The sequence below is a fragment of the Hoplias malabaricus genome, chromosome 6 (genome assembly GCF_029633855.1).
Source record: "Hoplias malabaricus isolate fHopMal1 chromosome 6, fHopMal1.hap1, whole genome shotgun sequence".
Classification (NCBI taxonomy): Eukaryota; Metazoa; Chordata; class Actinopteri; order Characiformes; family Erythrinidae; genus Hoplias; species Hoplias malabaricus.
In genome coordinates this window covers 36169136-36188108 of record NC_089805.1, presented here as the reverse complement: position 1 = coordinate 36188108, position 18973 = coordinate 36169136, and the positions used below count along the sequence as shown (strand labels likewise).

The window sequence follows — 18973 nt, the reverse complement described above, 5'->3', positions numbered from 1 at the left end:
CACTTTTGTCACTGAGAATTGCAACCTATCCTAATGGTGCATTTCTCTCTCTCTCTCTTTCTCTCTCTCTCTCTCTCTCTCTCTCTCTCTCTCTCTCTCTCTCTCTCTCTCTCTCTCTCTCTCTCTCTCCCCAGTGTGTGTGTGTGTGTGTCTCAGTCTGGCTATGACAGATGCGAAGAGCCTGAAACACTGTGAAATCCTCTCCCTCTCCTGCTGCCTCATTTGAATTAATACTGCAACTGCGCCTTCGACTTTTCAGCAAACCTGAGTCCCATAGGAATCACATCTTCCCACTTGTAAATCACTGTAAAACCGTTTCCACTGCAGAGAAAAACAGCCTCGGATCTTCTGGCATCACCAGTTCATCTGAGAGTGAATAAAGTGTTGAATCAAACTTTTAATCGTCCTAGGCAAGTTAAATCTCCATTTTGTTTGAGGGCCAGATGGCCTGAGAAGCACTGAGAAAAGAAAGATGAATTGGGAGAAAAGTGACCATGGCTTGGGTGGTGAAACTGTCCTCCAATAACTGCTGATATCAGGGTGTGGGCCAAGGAGGAAGTGAAAAATTGGAGGCGCAGAAAGAGAGAGAGGGGGGTGTGTGTGAAAAAAGTGTATTTCTGTGGTGTGTGTGTGTGAGACAGAGAGAGAACGGGAGGGGGAGAGGGAGTGAGAGAGAGTGGGGTGGGGAAGGGAGGGGGGCAGAGAGAGAGTCACAGCTGGTTTGGTACATCATTGCACAGCAGCAGTGACCAATGTTTCAGACTCTCCCTGCCACAGAAGCTTGTAACACAGTGAGCAGGAGAGCGAGGAGATCTAACCCAGCAACAGCACTGAACTGACCTATCCACCAGTGTGTTTTTTCATAGCAACCGTTGCCAAGCCAAGTCATACAGGTTTTACAGACTATTCACCAAAATCCTTTTATACCTAATGAACATTAGAGCACATTAGAAGTGGACAATACAGTCGTCCTTCAGATCCGTGGTGATACTGTGCTGTTTAGAGAATAATGACAATAAAATGACATTTGTATTTTGTACATATTCAGTAAAGATGCAACCTGGCCTAACTACATATTACATGCCACACGAGAGAATGAATGAATGAATAATACTCTATGCTAACAAGGCTCAAACAACACGTGCTGGTGAGACTAATAGAAATGGCAGGAGGCTACCACAGAGTATGCTTGGGGATTCATTTTAATTTACGTTATCTAGTGATTTAGTGATTTAGTGTAGTCCTATACACACTGCAAATTCAAAGTTTTTCTTTTTAGGAACTTGTGGTTTTTTATTTTACATTTGATCTGAAGTTGCTTGAGGCAGCAGAAGCAGAACCCACAGATACAAAACTCACAATACTTGGAGATATTGGCAAAATACATAATATAAACTTGAAATAAATGGTATTTAAAGAATCTTTATCAGCTCTGTGCTGCAGTAACAGCTTCTGAGAATGGCTCTAGACAAGATTTGAACATTTCTGTGTGTCTCTGATGGCATTTAGCATTGATAACAATAGTAAGGGCAGGTAATTATTTACCTCTCTAACTCTAACTTGTAATTTAAAGGCCATGTATATGATTTCAGTCCAATATATTTTTGGTCAAATTCAGCAAATGTTCCCCCATGGCTCACTAGCTCTGTGGTCTGTTAGTGTGCAGGAAAAAGTCTGTTCTTTGTATTGAGCCCTGGCTTTGTAAATGGGAAACAAACCATGTGGCTCAGACTGAGAAAAGCATTCCAGCCAATCAGCAACAGAGGGAATTAGTGCTGATGCACAGGACGGGGGAAGGAGACTGTGTGTCTGGCACGTTACGTACATGAATTTGGGGAATGAAGTCTCTGAAGAAGCAGTGAAGGGAGGGTTTGCTTTTGAGTTCAAATATCAACAGTTTCACCTGTCAACACTGGGATTGAAAATAAGGGAACTTTTCCGGTGACCTGCTCCAGGGCCATCTCACCAATTTAATTTCACAAGCACTCTCCATATACTTATTACCTTTAGACCAGTGGGTCTCAGTCCTGGTCCTGGTGGGCTTCTGCCCTGCATGCTGTAGATCTCTCCTCACTCCATCACACCTACTTCAACTTGGGAAGGGGGTGTTAATTAGTTCTTTAGTTGCATCAGATGTGCTGGTATGGAGTCAAAAAAGGGTCAAAAAGATTTTGAGCTTGTAAAAACAATACTCACAGGTGTAATGGAATTTGTAACTGCATTTGAGCAACTACATTCTCGTAAAACCCAAATCCACAAATGTATTGGAATGCTCAAATTTAAAACAACAACAACAATAATCATTTAAATTTACAAATGTGGAAAAAATATTTGTAATGTATAGAAATCACTTTTAAATTTGTAGAAAACATTTTCATTTGGAAATCATATGTTGTGAATGTGTGAATCAGTACTTCTCAAATGCCTTAAAAAGTGCCAGAGCAAACATTTTTAAGGTTCCATATGTAACAATGGGAGTTTTTCAATGTGGTGGGAAAAATCCGCACATTCACCTTCTCTGCTGCTTGTGTGAATCTCTTTTTGCAGTTGTGGATTTCTGACCCCATTTTGACGGCCAATTGATGGACAAATAGGAACGCTTTAGCTGGACCAATCAGATCGCGAGGTTTATTTAACCAATCAAAAAAGTTGTTTAACCAATCAGGTTGCTGCTGTCAACCATACCGCTTTTCCACCAAAACAACTCTGATTCTTGAACCAGTTCCGTTCCTGATTTTTGAAACCATGGTCCTTTCCAGTGAACCACGCGTTTCTACACGTTTAGAGGGGAACAAGGAATACGACATCAGCAGGGGGCGTTGCTGTGGCTAAATACAGCATCAGAGCCAAAGATAAACTGTTAGAGTCATGATAGGATCATTGTTTATACTTTGTTTACCGTGGAGTGAGACCAGAGAGAGATATAATACGTGTGTAAATGTTGCCGAGTTCAGAGCCGTCCTGCTTAGCTTGTGAACAGTGGAGAAACAACCAAGAGCTCAGAGCTTCAAATACAGCGCTATCACCCAGTGGAGCTTGACGGGGTCATTTACAGCATTTCTTATAAATAATTAATTGGAAATAAAACAGGAACACGCTCTGTTTTTGTGTGTTTCTGGTGCTGTTGTGGTGCCATGCACTATGGTCAGAGCCGCAGCTCTTGGTCATGTTTCTAAGCTGTTCACAAGCTCGGCAGGATGGCTCTGAACTGGGAGCAGAAGAATCTGAAAAGTGCAGGGCATACAGTGGCTCATCAGGACCAGGATTGAGAACCATTGCTTTAGACAAGGTACACTCAGTGAATCCTAAAACCACTCATAGACAGCCACTTGATTTACATTATCAGTGGAACAAGGATAATGTTTAGTAATATATGCCTTTGGCTGAACTCGAATGCTGTTAACAATACAGTATTAACAAAAAACTAAAGGGTGTGTACATTCAGTACTTGGACGTTAATATATGTATTACTTCATTGAGGATATATACACATCTTTTACATGTTTCAACTGTGATTTTAGGATTTGCCCTCCAAAAAACAGCATTTTTTGTCAAGCAGTTTTCAGTGTTGTCGTGTTTATGAGCAAAATGTAGCTCAGCGAAAACTTTGATGTCACACTGAACCACACTATTTCTGTTTACATTATTAGAGCAAGTTCAAAACCTCAGACAACTTACTCTAGCTTAGAACTCAGAACATGTGTGTGTGTGTTTGTGTGTGTGTGTGCCAAAAAGAGAGAGAAAGAGAATCTATTTGCACAGATTTCTGTGATTGATAGATCAACAGATTAACAGATTGGCAGTTGAATTGAAACCTGAGATCAGAGGTGTTTACCCTGTCATTGTGTGCAGTTTGTAGTTGGTTAGAAAAAGCTTGTTTGAGCCGAGAGTTGGAGCAGAGAGTTCAGCATAAAACATTTAGGAAGAGAGCGAAAGACGGAGCGTGGCGCAACAGGGGGGTTGTGGACGTGCAGCAGCAGATGGAGAACAAATGGTTTTGGTAAAGTAGGAGGAGCAGGCAGGGTATGAGAATGGACGTGAAGACTTGATCCAAGGGCAAGTGGAAATGGTGGGAAGAAGCTGGAGAGGCCAGAAAGAGCACTGGGACAGGATGTATATAGGGGAAATCCCTCTTGTAATTGAACACACTAGGGGAGATAAAAAGTGATGCACTAGATTGTTCCAATGAGACACATGTATGTCATGCTATGTGAAACGTAGTTTTTTATTGGAGTACTTTGTGGTTGCCAGGGCCTCATGCTGGACAGCTTTCCTGAGGGAATCTTGGCACTCCATTTGATGCCGTTCCAAACCATGGTTCATAGATCCTCACATTAATGCTGGGGCTACCATGTGAGTTTATTTTTCATCTTAGACATGGAAAGTCCTGGATATCGCATGGAATATAATAAGCAATAATGCTGAAATATCACCTCAAAGGACAAGAAGTCCATGGATTTCTGCAGTTCTCTTTCTTCACGTTCCCTTTCATTTCTTTTTCACAACCCACTAAATCTCTGGCTTTTCCTCAGAGCCGTTCTCTGCCTGGCATCCATACAGATGAGAGACTTAAGCAGTTTGGTAGTTAGAAGTTTTTTAGTGTGAATCATCACCTTCCAGACAGCGTAAAGCTGGAAAGCTGAGCCTGTGAGTAACTGCTTGATACAAATAAGGGAAAAACAGCATGTGAAACTATGCAAATCCTACAAACCTGTTTAGCGTGGTTTTTATGGCAGCTCAAAAAGCTTAACGTGCCATAGCCATCAACATGGTCATTATCTCACTGAGAGAGTTAGTGTAAGACAACAACACAGAAATCCAGAGCAAACTGTCTCTCTCTCTCTCTCTCTCTCTCTCTCTCTCTCTCTCCTCCCATCTCTCATGACAACTACCTTCCATCCCAGTTGTTTCAGCTGCTTCAGTAACAATGAACAGTAATAATTGACACAGAAAATTCTGGAGAGTGCTTTGGGCTGAGATCCCAGTGAGACCCCCACAGCAGACAGACGAGCAAAAGGCACAGACCACCATAACAGATGCCTGGTAATTCTTCCAAAAGCCACTGTGACTCTCTGGTGCGCAGATCATGGCTCACGTGTGTTTGTAGTAGTTTTGGAAAGAAAGTTGTTAATACATTTTATAAAACTAACTGTTTCTGTTTGCAATTGTGTGCCATGATTCCAGTGTGTATTCATCAGGTGAAAATTCACAGATAAAACCATAAATTGGTTTGAAAACCAGGAGAGGAGATGTTCCATGCTGTTGTGCCCTGTCTTGATATTTGTGTTACTTTTAGCTTTTTTTTTTAGATTTGTTTTCAATGCTGGACTGAGAATGGAAGCAGAAAATGCACATAAAATATGTCAAAATCTCCAGATATCATAAATGTATTCATTTATATTATGTTAATATTTCAGACAATATATTGTATATGGTTATTATCTTGAAGAGCAGAACATTTAGACAATGTTTGGCCACTGTTATAAAATGTCTACATTATATTCACACTAAAATCCTCTAGAAATACATATTACATGTGCCTGTAATAGCGGTCCAGGGAGATTTGTGTCAGTTTATACACTTTATAAATGTTTATACATCAGCATCAACAGATATGTTCATTAAAATACTGCTGTGAATTTCTCTTATTGGTACTTCCCTATGAAAAATATAGAAACTGATGTCATGTTAGATTTTTTATACAGTATGGTGATCTGAAAGCACATTTAACATGATTCATTTACACAAGTTATAATTAGATTATTCATCTTTAACTCCATCTCTTGTGTCTGTTCTGGTCACGGTTCATTTGGGTTCATCATATTGATTAAATCTATAGAGTTAACCCTGCCTTCATTGGATTACAGTAGCTGTTCAGGCCATTCGTAGTGGTGATCATGGTGAGTGAGTTGCTGGCAGACCCCTGGGGTGGTGCATTCTTCATTCTGACTCGGAGTAATGGAGCTGCTGGTGATGGATGGGCAGATTGGTGCCCACTGTGTGCCAGTTGGGTACTTTGGGCCTCAGTGAGCCACTCAATGTCAGTGTGAGAGATTGGTCTCACGGCCCAAGCCCTGCACATTTAGACCTGCCAACACACACATTCAGGCTGAGAGGGGAAAAGCAGAGAGCATTTCGTATATTACAGTGTTTGTATAATACGTGTTTGACTGAATAAAGGTGGGTGTTTGCTCTGAGTGAATCAGCAGGTGCGTGTGTTTGGAATGTGGTTTTGAGAATGTTGCCTTAATGTAAATGACCTGACATTTGCATTATAAATTGCAACCATATTATTATATAATCAATGTTTTCACTTTCAGGAAAACATATAAGTGAATGTATATTTGACAGAAAATGATGTTAAATACTTTAAAATATTTTTTTGTGTTTACTGTGCCACGACATTGCCTTTATTAGGGCTTCCATTTTTTCTGTAAACTTTTATTTTTAAGTTTATAAATGAAGTCCAATATTTGGTTGAAGTTTCCCAGAAATACCAAATATTTTCAGATTTGAATAAGCAAAGGAGTTTGAATTTTTCCTGTCTCTTATATAATGCTTTATGTTCTAAAGGCATACAAGGTCTTTCATACATATCAGTAGTGCCCTATCCTCCCCCTCTTTATGTTTTGGCTACAAATAAATTATTTAAAAGTGGTGTAAACACACTTCACATTGTATGTGGGGTTGTGAAGTTCTCAGATTTTTTTTTTAGCAGCTGTGATCAGAGCGCTCGGCATTATGTGGGAATTATGTGCAGTGAGTGGGGGCCACACTCTGGCATGTGTCCTCGGCTGAAGGTTTGTTTGTCTCAGGGACTTCAGAAGGTACGTGTGATTGGACACAGATGTGGATTATGCAGCTGTGCTCTGGCTGTTCCTGTATGCCTATAGACCCTAAGGCTGTGGGCTTTTGTATTCATAAAGAGCATTTTGGTATATCTCCTAACCTCATATAACCTTTCAAACTGCAAAATTACTGTACACCAGTCTGATTTCATGCACATTTTTCAGAATACAAGAGATATCCAGACTGTATAGGGCCCAATTGACAGCATTTGCCCAGCTGTAGAGGAATAGGAAGATTTATTATCTCTTTAAAGAAGAAGAAGCAGTGAATGATTTAAAATCACATCCAAAATAAATAAATAAATAAATCTATTTATTTGGTGGAGGAAGTTTTGCTAAATATGTTAACTACTTACGTAATAGCACACTTTGGAATAATTTTAGATGTAACATTCGAGCAGAAAAACAAAAAGCACAATAATTTACGCATTATGCATTATTGTGTATCTATAAATTGGGTACGAAATGTCATAAAACAGCACTGTAAATGTATTGACATCATTATTACTATAAATATGTCAAAATCAGAGAATAATGTATAACTTTGTGCTGTTTAGAGAGTGAGGAACTGAAGTTCACACATGATGTTATTTGCTTTGACTTTATGCAAAACGAGTTGCTGTTCCATGAAAATTCAGTTCCTAAACCCTGCTATATTTGGTGTTCACAAAAACCCAGGTGCCTGAGCTCAGTTTCAGTGCATTCTGGCTTAATTTAACCTCCTGAGCTCAGCAGCTTTCATGTTCGATGTTAAGTTCCTCTTTGGTTGTGGTTCATCTTTAAATACAGTTGTAGACATTCATATTTTCAGACATGTGTCCTGTCAGAAATAAATAGAAGGGCCGGTGCCTAGGATGAAACTTTCTGACCACTTGTACAAAAACAATTCTTAAAATAAACACATTTCTTTCCCTATTATGTTAAGAACTGTAGCGGTTATTGTGAGCATGTATCAAAAATCAAAATCTATTTTCTTCTCCTGTGATGTATTTCCTACTGAAATAGTACCCTGGAGGGTCTCAGCAGTTTCACTCTATAATAGATGCAGGTGGTGGGAGTGGAAGGTGAAAAGATGGATGCATGTTGATGTAATCAAAAATCTGGAAACCTTTTAGGGCTTAGCATTATAGTTTAAATTAATATTACAGAAAAACAAGAGGTTTGTCTGTTCAATTTTAACCAGGTAAGATTGTATTATTTTCAGGCTGATTGTAAAGATTTACAATTCATCATAACGCTCAAAGGCTCTTGTTGCATACTGAAGTGTGAACCTCATGCTGTGCAAATGGGAACTCACATTGGTTTCTATTAAGTGAGAAAAAACCCCAATATATATATATACATATACACACACATACACACAGTACTGGGCAGTCTTATGCATATATATATATATATATATATTTATTTAAACTAATGCTTTCTCAGTAAGTGTACTGCTTGTATAAAGTTAAATATAAATCACAGTAAATAAAAAAATGAATATAAAACAAATAAAAAATATAAAATAGTTATTTTTCTATAAAGTAGTAGGTGTGGGTGAGTTTGAAGAACAATGGTTCTCCTTGATTGCATGAATTTGTTAAAACAACAGCACACATCATTTAAAATGATTATTTATTAACCGGTAAAACTAGGTATTGGATGATAACCTCAAACAATACGAAAAAATGAAATCAACAGATTCACACACACAATAACGCACTTACTGGAATAATGTTATTTGGTTTTATTCTAATGTTGGGCATTATTTGTTGTATAAATTTCATAATCTGAAAAAGAAAATCATAAATGTTTTAAATTTCATAATCTCTGGGGCCTAACATTTTTCACAGTAATATATATATATTATTCCTATTTTCTGTCTTGCACTGTAAACATGTACAAATATTGTGTGCTCTGAAAGTGAGTTATTGGCAGCTGTAAGCTGTATGCTGACATGGACTTTGTCAAATTAATCACATTTCTAGGCAGCAGTAGGTGTCCTCTTAACTTCTGATCTCTTTGTTTGGTGGGGAAGTGCAGAGTGTCTGGGTGAGGCGAGGCACGGCAAGGCTGGCAGCTGTGGCACTTTCTCGTCTGTCTGTTTCCAAGGGAACTTTAATAAGTCTTGCTCTGCAGGAGACTCTCTCTCTCTCTCTCTCTCTCTCTCTCTCTCTCTCTCTCTCTCTCTGGTTCACATTTCCTCTCTGTTGCTCACTTGCTCTCATCTTAAAGGAGCAGACTTCAAAGGGCTCCCCCAGCACTTGTTGCAGGTGTAGGCTTTTACTGCCACTCTTTGATTTTCTGCCACGCTCTACACCAAGTTGTGATTATGTTGCTTCCAAATTAGCTTTGTGTAGATGTTTCTGGGGTTAATTTAAATTATGTGTATGACACAATGACCTTAAATAAGACTTTTTGAATGCTCTGGCAATGTAACAGAAAGGATACCTGTAAGTACAGTAAGAGCTATATCTTTATTCATTTTCTTCCTTTCCTTTCCTTACCTTTCTGCCTCATCCTGTCCTGTTGTTAAACTAAAAATATATTTAAATTTATGATGATTGTGGTCACATAAGTATTCCACAGTGTTTTTAGGCCTGTTAAATTGTCCAGGATGTAAAATGAAAGCAGGTATAGGCTTAACTGTGGCCTATTGAAATGAAAAGATTAAACGTTTTTTTAAGCAGAAAGAGAAGTGTTTCTGCATGCACCAATTAAAAAACCATTACCAACAGAAAGTGCAACTGCACAAAAGACCCATGTGAAGCAGATAAAAATAGGGAAGATGTTTGTTCTCTATAGACCAAGGCTTTTTATCTGTTTGATCTGTTTGTGTGTGTTTTGGTAAATTGTAGTTCCTACCAGTGAAATATAACCTGTTTGTGGCCAAGGGTAGAAATATAAAACAATAGTAATATAATACTATATCTACCTATATATTTTTTTCTGACCAGGTGGTAGTGGAAGATGAATGCATTCTTATTATCAGTTATATCCACTTCAGTCATGCTGAATGAGACGGGGCTTTAGAATAACTAAAACACAAAAGCATAAGGCTATAGTGCTGATTTGATATGTACCATTGCTAAGGAGATGCTATATTGGTGGTATGTGGATTTGAATGACATTCTTGTATGTTTTAATCCATCAGCGCTAATCTTCCTTCTATTAAAAGAGGCAGTGAAGTCCTGAGGTCATGCCCCAACTGTGTGCTTCCTTCAGATATTTTTCTTCCAGTGATCCCCCATCTCACGAACGGTGGAGCACCAAATTGTAAGCTGACATGTGTCAGGGTCTACATTCTCCTAATCCTGTTGGGACCGCTGAACTACATTCCTGCTCCTATTCTTGTCCTGCTCTCATGAGGATTGTTTTTAAGGCTGGAAGGCTGCCTGGACTTGGTCTGGCACTTCCTGTGACCTGCCCTGTGTCCAGTTTATTTAAGCGTTTATCCTTAAGCCTTTGGGTTAAAAAGCTAGAATTCTGTGAGTTCCTGAATAAAAGCTTGCAGTTAGCTTGCACTTTAAAGAAGACCCTCTGCGCTTTTAACAAGTGGCTCTCTGGACAGGAAAAGCGCTGCAGGGAACACATATATCATGCTTTTTGTCTTCATGAGCCCAAGTCCCAGGGGAAGCCTAATGGCTAAATATGCAAAGAACAGAGCCCTGAGCTTTCAGGCCATACAGTCCAATCAATACAGCTGTTGCAAGAGGTAAATGCCTAGCAATATCTATGAGAACAATATAGAAAAATTATAATATCAAAGTATTTGAAGACCTTTTCAAGCCACACATATGTATACGGTATTTATTTTAATTTATTTAAATGCAGGGCTTTAAACAGACTGTGACAAAATGTAAAAATACACTTAGTTCAGGGTTAGTGCAGAATTATTGGAGGAGGAAAAGGGACATTTGTTAATAGTATGTCTATGGAGTTACTGTACACTAGTTGTTATCTTCCTAAGAGTAGGGGAGCATGTTATTTACTACTCATCTGCCCTGAACCAGCTGTTGGGAAATACTGTATCTGATAATAGACTTCACAGGCTTGCTATCTGTTAAAAATATGAATGGCCTCAGAGATATTGTAATTTCATATTGTCTACCAGCATTCAACACGTCAGTCTAAACGTGATCCATGGAAGTGTTTATGAAGTACTCAAGCCACAAAATATGAAAAAAATACACAAAAGAATTACAGTTTATCACAGAAACACCACTATGTTGCCAGCTTCTACTGTGTGCATGTATGTTTAGGCTAGATTCCATTGTTGGACAGAGCTTTTCTAAGGATTTAGCTGCAGTGCTGCCTCTGAGATGATTAGAAAAAGCGTGTGCGTCTTTTCTGAGCAGCAAGCAGCTTACGAAAGAAGAGAAATTGAATTCTCTGCTAAATTCTTATTGGATACTTAAGTCTTCTTGATCAGTTGCTCCTTTTTTTCTGTCTTTCTTCTTTACACAGCACTTACACTAAGGTCTGTTAGGTTCCATCTTGGATTGAGGTGATAAGGGAAGATGAGATTTTCCAGTTGTAGCAGATGAGTACATGATAGCCTCTATGGATCCATTCAAAGAGAATTATTGATGATCCTGAGGGAGGGTTGAGAGACACAAGGACTGTGGCATTTTATCATATTTCATACTAAAGGCTGTGGTTAGAGTTAGAGCTCAAATTACAATCTGATAGAGTGATCCGGCAGTGAGCCAGACTCATATGATGGGGCTATATGTCAGCGCTTAAGTGAGGAGGGAGAGATTGAGAGTGTTTGAGTGGTGTGTGTGTGTGTGTGTGTGTGTGTGTGTGTGTGTGTGAGTGTTTTACTGACCATGTGTTAAGTTTTGTAGCTGCTTAATGCTCTAATGAAAGAAGATGATGCAACCAATTGAGCAGTAATTGCTGCTAATGGAAGGAGGTTTCCAAAGTGCAAACACACACAGAGTAGGTTAAGAGCTGTGGAGCAGGTGGCCGCAGGTGGAGTACGCTGAGGAAAGTTATGCGTAGAATTGACTTGATTCAATGTGTATTTCCACATGAACAGAAAAATAGTACAATACAGATTTGAAGGCCCAATTATTATGTAATATACAATATTTTGATAAGCCGGAGACCACCCCTTATTTATATTAATTTCAATACAATTAATCATTAAATACAAATTATTCAGATATCTTATATCTTTAAAAAATATTTCTGAGGAGATCCATTATAAAATAATCCACTACGGATTTCAAACTGAAAAACAAGGATTTACAACTTGAGTAATATTAATATTAACATTATTTAAAAATTATAGAGGAAAACTTACAAAGGTGCAATGCCTAACAATTTGGTAAACACATTTTTCACCTTCAGGCTAAGGGACACACTATTGCTTCAGATCTGAAAGCATACACAGTTATTTCTGTCCATCCAATGTTAGAACACAGCTCATCACATTGGTTTTCTCACCTATTTGTCATTTTTTTTTTTAATAAAAATAAGATGATGTCAGAACATATGTTGTTTTTCTTGCAAACATGTTGTTGGTTGTGAATTCTGTGGTCAGGTCCAAAATCAAGATTAAACCTGCTGGTTGTTTACACTGCTATAAAGGAACCTTTTGTGTCAAACCTTTCGGTGGAAGGTTCTATATTTAACTATTTGATTAGCTTTGTGGGCACCTTTTATTAGCTTAGACTAGACTTTGTAGTGGAGAAACACCAGTGAAATGGCAGCGTATTCCAAATACAGTGGAAAAGATCTTTGTTTGTTCTTGTAACAGTCCAGTTCACTCAGATGTTATCTTTAACAGAAAGGACCAGATACCAAAAATCTGCTTTAAAATGCTAGTCACATACTATAGCACTGAGGTGTAACGTCACGATTTGTTGTTGCACACCTGATCTTATTATATTTCTGTGGAAATGATGTACACATTCCAACCAAGCAATTTAATGCATCACTTTTTTTTCACTGAGGATTACATTAGGGCCCTATTCACTAAGCGAGATGGGGTCACCAGAGCTCCACTGCTGAGGCCATTCAATCTGAAAAACTTCATTCAAACCCAGGCTTTCGCCCGAAGCACCTGAGAGGTTCCTCTGTGCCGATCCGGCCGTCACTGCTCACTAACTTATTCAGATACTCTCACACACAGCTATGAGGCAGACATCTCTTATAATTGGGTCATTTCTAGTCTCTTGCCAGATGTCTTTGCCACCTCAGCAACTGAGCTGAGCAGAATAGCTCCATTTTATGGGTCTGAAGCAATTCTTATTCTGCTACAGCAGTACTTTTAAAGTGAACCTGTGAGCACCCATTCGAGAATCTATAAAGAAGTATGTATCTACTGCAAAAAAAAATCAACAGCGATGCACAGAAATGTAGGGATGAAAGCTGCATCTGTTCTTGAAAGCAAAACATTTGCAGTGACAAATGGGGTGGCAAACGTATTTGTTAATAGACCAGAGCCTTCAGTATTTGAGCTGCGACTGTAACCTTCTTTGTCATTCAGCCCACCCCCGACTTGTTCTGCAGTATTTGACGCAGCCACAGAGCCTCCATATTTTACCATATCTTTATGAGGTGATGAAGAGCGTTATTTGAAGATGCATAATGTGAAATGAGAAAATGTGTGGCGAGAGGAGGGAGAGACGTCCAAACAAATGCATTATAGATTCCTTCCCTGTGGAGGCTCTCTGATAAATGGTGTGCCGGAAAGGTCACTGTAAAAAGCAGTTATGCAGTAACCACTCCCCGACCATACACACACACACACACACACACACACGCACGCACATACTGCCTTATTCCACTGACAATGACCCCCAACCCCCACCTTCAAGTCCCTGTATCCCAAATCAAATCAATCAGGTGTGGGGTGGATCCTCTGTGGATCCAGTAGAGGGTCGCACTACCCCCTTTCTTCCAAGCCAGCCTCCCTCCCTCCAATCAAATGCACTAGCACAGGAACAGTGATATAGCCACCCTCCATCCTTTTTATTTTATATATATATATATTTTTTATATAAAGAATTCCTAACATATTTAAGAATTAATGAAACTGGACAGCTAATGGTATCATGGTACTAGTTGCTCTTAATTTCTATTTACTGCTAGCTTCATTAGCATATCTTCATGAGCCTTTCTTTTAAGACAAGGTGAAATCCCTTCTGACCTTGGACTACAATGTTCAAGATAATCAAACCCATAATTTTAATTAATCCCCTTTTTCAATTAGGCAATTACAAACGCTTACAATTAAAGCTTTCTAGTTAATAGATCTCTGTGGTGTGAATGTGTCTCTGTGGAGCTTATTATGGGCTTCTGAACTACTGTATATCTTGAACACAACGTAGGCCCCAGCAGAGTGTTGAGTTTTCTTTAATAAATCTCGTTGGTGCTAATGGTCTGGAGAGCCCTTGTAAAGAAGGATCGTATTCCCATCTTCCAGCCTGTGCTGCAGTTCTGCTGCAATAGCCAAGCAACCAGCAGCAAGGCACAGCAGGGATGGGCAGAATGACACGATGTTATATATACAGTCTTTTTAGTTTATGATGGGCACCATCGTTGCTGCTAGAACACACAGCGGAACTGCATGAGTTTTGTTGCAGCAAGAGAGGGAGAGTAGATAGAAAATATATATATATATATATATCAGGTCAGTGCCTATATGGTTTAACTAAGGCAAAAAAAATATATATACATACAGTCATATATAATAATATATTTATCACAGTGATGATGAGGATGATGGTGGTGATGATGATGGTGAAGCTCTCCCAGGCAGGTCAGAGTGTGAGTGTTACCTTCACAGTGCTGTCACAGATCTGAAGGGTGTGGTGTGATTAATCTACTCAATGGCTTTTACATGTGTAGAATCACTGCAGAGCAATGAGAGTGAAGGGCACAGCCTTTTCAGATACAGCTTGCTAATCCCTTTATCTGCGCAACCCCACCTCTCAGCACTGCAGCTGCTGAGGCCTGCGCAGACCTCCTCATCTGCATCTTCTGTGGCTAATCTCCATCTAACATTAAAGAGAGCCAGACCCTGTGAGATTCTGAGACACCTGCCCCAGCCAGCAGGGGGTTTCAGTGACATTTAATGAGGGTCTTGACTCTGATCATTGTAGGTGAATGTGCTGGATCACTGCTGCAAGCTCAAGCACACTTCCTTTTGAGTGTGGAGATAAAAGGAGAAGTATTATAAGGTTCCTCCGAATCATACTGTGCCCTGCTGTCTTTTTTATCTGCTGCAGATTTGGATGTTTTTTTAAACGTAGTTACAGACTGTAAGCAGTTGCTAACAGGTACTGGTTGCTAACGGCCACTTGCCCATCCCCCACGGCTCTCTTGGTCCACTGTGCCATGCTCACGCACACACACACAAGTACATACACTATTGTGCAATCCTATGCTTATTCTAAGTGTAAAATGCTACCCTTAATCCTGACCTTTGCCCAAATGCGAATGCAATATATTTCTGACATTGCAGATGAGGGAATTACACAAATTAATTTCTGACCTAATATTTATGATTGCATGGTAGAGGAACAAATGTCTAATGTCTAAAAATCTATGATCTACAAAAACATGATCTTTGAGGTGACACAGACTATATTATTGATAACTGATAAATATAAATTTGATTTGGGGTTTGTTTATAGTTCCTCATATTTCTGTACTGGATGTGCTGTATGATAAGGTCATTGAGGAACTGGAAGAGTCATTGCAAATGTGCTCAAATATCAGCATTCATCTATCACTACTGTGTGTGTGTGTGTGTGTGTGTGTGTGTGTGTGTGTGTGTGTGTGTGTGTGCGCGAGCGCTTAGCATAGTAAAGCACCACTGTCCCACTGCCAAATGCCTCCGAATTAAGCACTAATTTCATGGTAAGCACCTCACTGCCCAGGAGCTCAGTGGGGAGATGGTACTGTTCTGCTTCAGCTCTGTTTGTTTTGGGTGCTGACTTGGTTTGTTTTTCATCACACCTCTCTTCAAATATGCAGTGTCAAATCCAATTACTCTAACAGTTATGGCTCAGCTTCCTTTCTCAGTGGCAGTGACCAGTCTTTGTGCGTGTGTGTGTATGTGTGTGTGTGTGTGTGTGAGAGAGAGAGAGAGAGAGAGAGAATGAGAGATGCACACAGTGAGCATTGTTTGAGGTCTAGTAAGGCCCAGCTTCATTCTTTTTAATGCAGTGCAGGGGCCAACTGGCCCAAGCTTGGGAAACTGGATAAAGAGATAGAAGAAAACAAAATGAGAGAGAGTGAAAGAAAAGGAAGAATAAAAGATTCTTTGGGAACCTACCCACCACATTCACAATCCCACGTTTTCTCTTTCACTATGTGAAATTGGACCCGTTAAAAAATGCATCACACACTTGAGGTGTATTTATTTACACACAGTCACTACTTTCACTGCTCTCTCTCTCTCGCTCGCTCTCTCTCTCTCTCTCTCTCTCTCTTCTCTCTCTCTCTCTCTCTCTCTCTCTCTCTCTCTCTCTCTCTCTCTCTCTCTCTCACTCTCTCTTATGGCTGTAGTGGCTTCAAATATTCACTTAGTAGAACATTAACAGTCACAAGCTTCACCAGCTGCTTTGTTTCCTGTTTCTAATGCACTCACATTTACTACTTGAATATACAGCTGAAAATAATGAAAAAAGGAAATACTGCATGATTTACATATTTGCTTGTGTGTGCTCATATGCAGAATGTGTGCATGCATGCGTTCATTCTAGGGTATGAGCAAGGGCGTATACATGCATGCATATCTGCTACTGTGTGCATTCATATTCGGATGTGCAGTCAAATCTTTGCTCACACCAACTCTTAAGGCACATCTGCTTAGATTTGTTCTAAATGAACACATTTCTCAATAAATCTTTGGACATTAATTTATGAAAAAACAGCAGACATTTCAAAGTACGGTCTTAGACGCTGGTTGCATATTCCACAGTTCACATTTTCCACAGCAAATTTGATGCTATTGAGATGTGTGTTCTGGGGTTCTGGGGTAAGCCCAGAAAATTCTGGGTTTGATTTGAAAAGTATCTTGTTTTGGTGTGTTATTTTATAAAATAGTTTAGAAGGTTTGTTCACTTTGGGACCTGAAGTGTTAAGTTGTTTTTTCATAGCAGAAAAATATGGATTTTTCCAGATGTAAAAAAGAGTTGCACTTGAATTTGTACTATCAGGAAAGTTTCTGTAAACCTGATAGTGACAGGCTTTTGTGTGTGTGGGTGCCCACTCGTGTGTGTGTGTGTGTGTGTGTGTGTGTTTTTGGATGTTGAGTTGAAGGTAAATTGTTTGTAGCAGAAGTGCCTGTGCTTCTGGGGACAGTAAGTAGAGAGCCTTTCTCTGGAGAGTAATCGGCTGCAGCAGCCCATCCCAAACCAGCCTGCTTCTGCTGGAGCCACAGCAGCTTCACTGGCCCTCCAGGGACCACCAATGCCCTCCTCCACAATCCATGTAATTTATGAGGGGTATCTCAAAGACTAACAGTCCCTGCTGGCTCTGCCCACTGCAGCGGAAGCCTTCAGCAAGTAGTCATTTCCTCTATTCACTCTCTTTAGCCTCCACTCTCTCTCTCTCTCTCTCTCTCTCTCTCTCTCTCTCTCTCTCTCTCTCTCTCTCTCTCTCTCTCTCTCTCTCTCTCTCTCTCTCTCACTGTCTTTTTGTTTCTCTCTCTCTCTCTCTTTGGTGTGGCCCTGCAGATGCAAGCGCTGACCTCGGCATGGATTGGCTTGGTAATGAGAAGAGGAAACAATGTACACAAGTGCCCATCACACACATGCCATCAGGGGGAGATCAATTTTCATGCCACAGGATTAACCCATGGGATGTGAGCTGTCACCATGGAAACGCCCAGGCCATTCTTGAACAGGGAGCGTTTTAATTGGAGTTGCTCTTTGCTGCACTCCAGCAAAGCAGCAGCTGATTGGCAAGTGTGTTGCTGGAGGGTTTGAGTAAAGGATTCTCTTGCCTTCTTCCCTCCTGCCCCACATGACTGTACAGACTGGGCTCATAATTAAATCAGCTACAGTTCATTAACCGCTCTGACAGCATTGTTTCGGACAGTTCTTTGGAACCTGACCCAAAGCCTGCTTATGAGCACACAACATGTAGAAGAGAAGGGTGTGACATAGTCACATAAATCACACTCTCTACTCATACAAATGCTCATGGCAGCTTTATAGCAGCTGAACATACAACCTGAGCACTGTTTTTTTGTCTGGGAAACATGAGCCTTCTTTTTTTCTTCCAAAGAATGCACTGGAACCTCATAGGAACCTTTATTTCCAGATGATATCTAGTATTTCTTGCCGATTATGCTCCACTGAACTGGAATCTCATTTTGTTTCAAAGGCAAGGCAGTTCTTTACTGCTGGAAATTAGCAGTGACATGGCAAGCAAGCGCCTACAGTTCTCTTCTAATAGAAAAGTTGGCAAAGCACTTGCAGACCACAAATTCTGACATTTGTGTTCTTGTCTATATTTATAGATACAGTAGACACAAAGCAAGTGCAGAAAAAAATAATGCGATGATGGTAGAAGTACAAGTAGAAATGTGGTTTGCTAATTTCGTGACTGGTGGCAGTGCACTTATCTGACAAAGAGTAGTGCCTTTAAAAAAGAGTATATCTTAGCCTGAATGAATGATCAGTAAGCATGGTTAGGTATGCCACAGCAATGTCCAGTCATATTAAATTCTTTCATTGCTTTTAAAAGCCGAGCATGCACAGGCAACACAGTACAATGACAATTTCATCGTGGCAGCAAGCACATGGGAACAGCAGTGGCAATAAGAATTACAATTATGTAAATGTCGCTGTCACACAGCTCCAGGGACCTGCAAGTTGTGGGTTCAAGTCCTTCTCTGGGTGACTGTCTGTGAGGGGTTTGGTGTGTTCTCCCTGTGTCTGCATGGGTTTCCTCCGGGTGACTGTCTGTGAGGGGTTTGGTGTGTTCTCCCTGTGTCTGCGTGGGTTTCCTCCGGGTGACTGTCTGTGAGGAGTTTGGTGTGTTCTCCCTGTGTATGTGTGGGTTTCCTCCGGGTGACTGTCTGTGAGGAGTTTGGTGTGTTCTCCCTGTGTATGTGTGGGTTTCCTCCGGGTGACTGTCTGTGAGGAGTTTGGTGTGTTCTCCCTGCATGTGCA

General features: G+C 40.1%; 1 protein-coding gene across 1 annotated transcript in view; it reads left to right on the top strand.

Moving 5' to 3' along the window:
• The window catches only part of pag1 (phosphoprotein membrane anchor with glycosphingolipid microdomains 1), a 45874-nt gene that overhangs the window by 10766 nt on the left and 16135 nt on the right, over positions 1-18973 (top strand). The gene's annotated exons all lie outside the window — the stretch shown is intronic.